Genomic DNA, 7,254 nt, shown 5'->3' with positions numbered 1-7,254 from the left:
TTCATTATAACTTAGCAGAGGAACAAGTACACAGGAAATATACATCAGCTACTACCCTGATTATGATATACTACATACACATACATACAAATACACACATGTATTATTTCTACAGGATATTACAATGGGGCTCTCTCTCAGTTAGGATGCATCTCCTGAAATCTGAGAGAACATAACAACAAATGTCACTAATAAAGTTTTATTATATCATCCAAGTAGAGTTTGCAAAGGAAATGTCCGAAAATCAGCCTTGTGACCCCTTAGTTTAAGGTCCAGCAACTTTTGCTATAAAGAGCCAGGGAGAAAATATTTTCAATTTTGAAAGCTGTACGGTCTCAGTGGCACCTCCGTCCTTTCAGTGGGAAAGAAGCCATAGATGGTGCGAATGGGAGGGGCCACGTGCCTATAAAACTTGATCTATGGACACTGAAATTTGGATTTTATATTCTTTTCACATAGCATGAGATATTATTCTTCTTTTGATTTTCTTCCACAATTCATAAATATAAAAAGCACTCCTAGAAGCACTATTCCCAACAGCCAAAAAGTAGAAAGAGCCCAGATGAATGGATAAACACAATGGGGGTCCATGGCTATCATGCAATGTTACTCAGCCGTAAAAAGGAGCGATGCCCTGACACTCGCTATGACGTGGACGGACCTTGAAAACGTGGTGCTCAGCGAAGAAGCCAGACACAAAGCGTCACGTATTGTATGATTCAACTTATATGAAATATCCAGAATGGGTAAATCTGTAGGGAAAGCAAGCTGATTCGTAGATTTCAGGGGGTGGGGGTAGGGAAACGTGGGGCATGACTGTCAATGGGCATGAAGGTTTCTTTTGCGGCGGTGAAAATGTTCTAGAACTAGACAGAGGTGATGGTTGTAAGATGCTGTGCATGTGCTAAATGCCATGCAATTGTGCACTTCGAAATAGTGAACATGGTGAATTCTTTGTGTTCTGAAAAACTACAAAGAACCACTGTTTCCTGTGTATATCATATATGACTCACAGCTATCCCTTTGTGTACCTGTGACAAGGTAAAGACACACGCCCCAAATTCCCATCCTTTGCCTCATAGATGATGAGCTGAACTGCTTGTCTCCAGTGATTAATCTGAACAAACTTGCTAACTGAACGTTAGTAAAACTTCTCTCCTTTCCCCAGGCCCCTGGACTTTGACCCTCCCTCACCTGAGCCAGCAGGAAGACATATTTAATTAGGCCCGAATCTAGACTCAGAAATGTGTTGAGGATAGAAAAATTGGAAGAGCTCACATAGAGGAATTGTAGCCATGGAGATCTCTTAGTGGGTCAGAGACTCAGGAGTCCTTCAGCAAACTCTTATCCTCTTCCTCAGAGGCCACAGCACACTTCCCAGCCTCACTTGCAGTCAGGTATGGCCATGTGACTGAGCTCCGGCCAATGAGAACGCAGGGGGAAGTGATGGACACCATTTTCAAGAATGACCCATAAAAACATGCTACCCAGTCTTCCAAACCTCCCTTCCTCTCTTGTCCCATCTGCAAATCAGATACAGGATCGCACAGAAGACATCTAGGGAGGACCAGTTATGACAGAGGCATGAGATGGGAGAAAGCTGGGTCCCTGAATGATTGCTATCCAGGAGAGCCACCCAACCAAGAGCACCCACGTAGGATGACTCAGTGAGTGAGAAATAAATGTCTATTGTGTTAAGCATTTGGGAGTGGGGAGCTTGATTGTTATAGCAGCTAGTACTTTCTACCCAAAGTATTTGTAGAAAGAGGAAGTTCCAAAACAGAGCACTTAAAGACAAAGACAGGAGCAGAGAGGTGGGGGGTCACAAAATAGACTGATAAAGACTGGCCAGGAGGTAGAGAGAAAACCAACCAGGAAGATGGTAGCAGCCAGGGACCAGGACGTAGGGGTGACGAGAACCCAGAAGGAGGCTTCAGAAAGACCGCAGCCTACAACAAGCTAGACCAACAAGAACTGATGAAGGAAACGGGACTTTTCGAAGTTCTGAGTGCGAGAAGAGAGGGCCTCATCATTGGGAGCCAATGCTGTCAGGGTTGCAGACAACTGAGAAGGCAAAAGTTTTCAAATTCTATTTATTACTTTTTGCCTTTACTGCAGAGAAAGCGCCACAAGAGAGTGAGACCCAAGATGAATTAAAGCTCTCAAGAACTAGACACAGAGTTGGAAAGGACTTGCAAAAATCAGTACCACTTGTATTGCTTTAAACATCATAGGAGACAGAGAAGGTGCAGAAACCCATCGTATAAAGATTCTGCCCCTAGTTTTCAAAGATCAACCTTGAAAACTCTAGATGACAAACCTGATACTAATTCCAAGTCAACTACATTCATTCTCGAATCTGAATCTTCTCACAAAATGCTCCAATCCATGAGAAGGTGATTCGACATCACTGATCATTATGGAAATACAAATAAAGCCACAAGGAGATGCCACTTCACACCCATTAGGATGATGATCTAACAACAACAAAAACAACAAGTAGAAAATCACAAGTGCTAGTGAGGAGATGGAGAAACTAGAGACCTTGGACATTGCTGGTGGGACTGGAAAATGGTGCAGCCACTGTGGAAGACAGCATGACGGCTCCGTGAGAAATTAAATGTAGAATTACCATATGACCCATAAATTCCACTTTGGGGTACATACCCAAAAGAATTGAAAGCAGGAACTCAAACAGAAATCTGTACACCCATGTTCAGAGCAGCATTATTTATCGTAGCAAAAAGGTGGAAACCATCCAAGTTTTCATCAGAGGATGACTGGATAAACACTATGTGGTCCATCCAGACAGTGGAATATTATTCAGCCTTTAAAAGGAAGTCTGACGCCTGCTACAACATGAATGAAACTTGAGGACATGATGCCCAGTGAATACACCAGATACAAAAGGACAAATACCAAATGATTCCATTTATATGAGGTCCCCAAAGGAGTCAAATTCATAGAGATAGAAAGTGAATGGTGGGAGCCGGGGCTGGGGGAGGGGAGGGTGGGTAGCAAGTGTGTAATGGGGACAGAGGGTCAGTTTGAGAAGATGAGAAAGTTCTGGAGATGGATGGTGGGGACAGTGGCACAGCAATGCGAATGTGCTTAGTGCTGCTCACCTGTAGACTTAATGATAGTAAAAACCGTAGACTTTATTTTATGTATATTTTACCACAATAGAAAAATAATAAAGTTATTTCAAACCCTCCAATGGTGTCCTGTGGTAGTCACTGTTGACCTTCACAAAGTCTCTGTGAGAATTAGAAAAAGCTGCCCCCACCCAGCTGATGCAGCCCTGCTCCCGGAGTATAAAGCGTAGCTCAGGGCGACCTTCAGGCCCCGCTTACCCCTCAGCCAGGCACAGAACACAGCTGTATACAGAAGTATTGGCTTCTCATTATGGTTGGAAAATGATAGTTTTCACCAGGGCCTGTCCCTGCCTGTCTCACTTCCTACTTCCATCCTTGCTCTCTCCACTTTGGGCCACTCTGACCTTATTACTATCCCTCTTGATCTCACTGAGCTCATTCTCCAGACCTCAGTGAAGTGGTTTTTAAAAAAAGGGAATCTGTCCAATATCTGATTTCATTGCCTGAAATTCCACTATTAGAGAGTTATTTCTTCGCCTAAATGCATTTCTCTTCTAGAAAATACAGGGTATTGACTGAACAGTTTCTTGCTGTTCCCTCTGCTTGAAACACCCTTTCTCATCCCCATTCTTCTATGGTGCAGCCCCTCCATTCACTCAAGTCAGAGAGGCCTTCCCTGGCCACCCATCAACAGTGACCACCCACCACCATCAAGACACTCTCTAGCCTGCTACTCTACATTATTTTTCTCCATAGAGCTAATCTTGAAGTAAATTCGAGCTGAGGCCACATCTTGACTCAGCTTTTCCTCTTGCTCCTTCCTGCTTCCAGCGGGGGAATGGGGCCAGCACAGGCAGGGAGATGCAAATTACATAAGGCTCTGTGGGCCATCCTAAGTATTCAGCCTGGTTTCCTGGGCTATCTGATGTTGGTTGTGTTTTTCCCAGGTGAATTGGACATGAGGGAGACTGGAGACAGGGGAGGTGATGATATTAATGAGTTGAAATCAAGCGTGGTGGGTGTATTTACATCAAGAAGTTGGCGAATCCGCTAATTAAATTACCCTACTCCGTGGCTTCCATCTTCCTCAAACTTGTAAGCCCGACATCAAGCCTCCCCTTACAGTCTAAACAGAAAGCTCTGGGTGCTGAAGCCAAAGCAGCAATGTCCAGTAGAGGGCAGCACACAGAGTTAAGTGGGTGCTGTGGAGACACAGCAGGGAAAGATCTCAGGGGACCTGAGCCCTCAGTCTCAAACACCAGGGCAACGCAGCAAGTGGTGCCCCTCAGGACAGGCTTCCCTCGAGTCAGTAGTCCCCATGAAGTATTACGGGCCCCATGTGAAAACCCTCCACAGGAGGAAACTGGGAGGTGATGGATATGTTTGTGGCCTTTGTGGTGGTCACGGTTTCACAGGTAAATACTTATTCCCAAACTCATTGCGATGCAGATATTCACTATGCATGAATTTTATGTCAATTATACTTAATAAACTGATTTTAAAAAGAAAGAAAATCTGTGCCGTGCTTGACTTCATTGAAATTCTACCATTAGAGAGTCATTCCTTTGGAGTGAACATTTCTCTTCCGGAAGATACAGGGTACTGACTCAACAGCCCACATGGAAGCCCCTGGAAGGGATTAAAGAAGTGGGAAGAGGCTTCAGACCAGAAACAGGCCCCTGGTAGAGCCCCTCCACCTGCAGTATGTTTCCCTTCCCTCTGAATAGTATAAGCATGAACTTACCCCTCAAAGGCCCAGATCTAACCTCCTCTTCTGAGAAGACGCTCATCCCTCTAGGCTACTCCAGGTCTGTGTTTCTCCCTCTTGCCCTATCCTGGCCTCAGAAAGCCCCAAGTGTTTGTATCCAGCAAGATTCTGGAACGAGGCCTCTGTGCATCCCTCTGGGTGGGTCATCCCTTGTGGTCTGAAACAAACGACTGGGGGTATCCCTGAGCAGCATGATGACGGCATCAGCCGTGATGTTAAAAGTATCAGGATCTCTTTGCTGGGCTCTTGTAGACAGGCTTGTGAACAAACCTACGCACACACACATTTTCTTTCTCTGCTATCCCTCTCCTCCCCCAAGCAGGGACCCAGGTATCAGCCTAGGAGGCTGGAACACTACTGATACCATCCACCAGGGCTCAAGCTTGGCTTTAATTTGGGGCTACCTGCTTTGGAATGTCTTCCCATGTGTGTGTCTCTGCGATGTTTATAAATGTGTCTTATCCAGGGGGTGTGCATCGGCCTGCGTGTGAAGTCTGTCCACTGATTTCACATGTGGGTGTCATCATCCAAGTTTGTAAGTCCCCACAGTAGAACGCAGGAGTGAGTCTATCAGGAGGTATGTGTCTGTCGTCTGTCCATTTCAGGGATGCCCGTTGTGAGGGGAGGCAGCATCGTGTTTTGAGTGTGTTTCTGTGCCTGGCTGGGTCGACATACGTCTCCCTGTCTACGTAAGCTAACTTTACATGTGTACATGTATGCTCGTGCACACAGTTGCCTGTTGAAGGAGGGGGTGGTATTTTTGCATCTGTGTGTATGTGTTTCCATTCACTTTCAGTGTGTTTGGTTTTGCAGGGAGAGTGTTTGGGTCTAGGGTCCGCTGGCATTTTGCAGTGGTAAGTAGTGCAGTGCTGCGTGTCTCCAGAGCTGTCTGCCTGCACTGTATGTGGGCAAATACTTTTTGCCTGTCTGTGTCCTTCTATGTATGTTTGCCAGTCTCTTTCATGTATTTACCCATTTGTTTGCATTCGGGGGTTGTGGGGGATGTTTCTTAATACAAATCTGTGTGCCCAGCCTGTGGTGTATGGGATATCTTAATGAGGGCCTTTGTACACACTACATGTGTGCTGTGGGTTGAATAGCATCCCAAATCCCTAACCTTCAGCACTTCAGAAGGGGACCTTATTGGGAAATGGGGTCTCTGCAGATATAATGAGTTCATCTGAGGCCACACTAGAGCTGGGTGGGCCCTAAATCCACCATGACTGGTGTCCTTATAAGAGGGAGAAATTTGGACACAGATATGCACACGGGGAGGATGTCGTGTGAGAGGCCTGGAACAGATTTTTCTCTGGCATCTTCAGAGGGAACAGGGCCCTTCTGACGCTTTGATCTTGGACTTCTGGCCTCCAGAACTGTGTCCCCAGGCAGCCAGATGTAACTGACAGCCGGTGTCAGAGAACTTCCAAGTTAGGGCATTGTGGGGCTGCCGTATGTTGCTTTGAACCTCTCTGGCCTTAATTTGGGGCTACCAGCATATTGGGATGGCAGCTGTTCCCTTGAACCCAATTTCCTAACCATCAGTGGGACGCTCCAGGTAACACCGAAGGCCTCATCATCCCAACACACCAGCAAGAAGGGTCTCCTTCAGCCAGTCATCCCCACTCTTCCTGGCCCCTCTGGGGGATGCATAAGAAGGCAGGTCCTGTGTCATGCCTTCCTGGGCTTGGTCCAACTTCTCCAGCCCCTCCCTCTCACCCTTCTCCTCCAAAGAAAAGTGAACCCCTTGCAGTTCCCAGAACGCACAAGGCATACCCTTCCTTGTACCTCCCTCTAAAAATATTTCCCCCATTTTTCTTTAATAACTCCAGCTTATTGTTCTGGTGCCACCTTCGATGTTTCCTCTTCCAGAAAGCCCTCCCTAACTATCCCCCAACCGAAGATCGAGTTAGATATATCTCCATTCCCATCGCCTTCATGCTTCCTTCATTGGGAAATGCATCACACCATGTTATGATCACCTAGATTGTTAGAATCCCATTAGATTGTCACATTAGACAATAAACAGACATTTATTGTCTTACAGTCTGGAAACTCGAAGTCTGAAATCAAGGCATTGGTAGGGTTGGCTTCTTCCGAGGCCTCTCTCCTTGGCTTGTAGATGGTCTTCTTCTCCCTGTGTCTCCACGTGGCCTGTAAATGTCTGTGTCCCGATTTTTATAAGAACATCAGTCACAGTGGATTAGGGTCCACCCCAATGACCTTATTTTAATTATTAGTGTGGTAGGGTAACATTTGGAAGTCTTAATGATTTTTCTTCACATTAACCCATAGCCATGGCCCTTCCCCGGCCCTGGCCACCATTGCTTTTTTCCTCCTACAGGGTTATTCCTGCGCCTGCAGGAGATTTACCAGAGAAGCAGCTTCCTGGCT

This window comes from Pteropus vampyrus, unplaced genomic scaffold (assembly GCF_000151845.1).
Source record: "Pteropus vampyrus isolate Shadow unplaced genomic scaffold, Pvam_2.0 Scaffold226, whole genome shotgun sequence".
Taxonomy (NCBI): domain Eukaryota; kingdom Metazoa; phylum Chordata; class Mammalia; order Chiroptera; family Pteropodidae; genus Pteropus; species Pteropus vampyrus.
The sequence above is the reverse complement of the archived record's forward strand: the minus strand, read 5'-3'. Positions refer to the sequence as shown.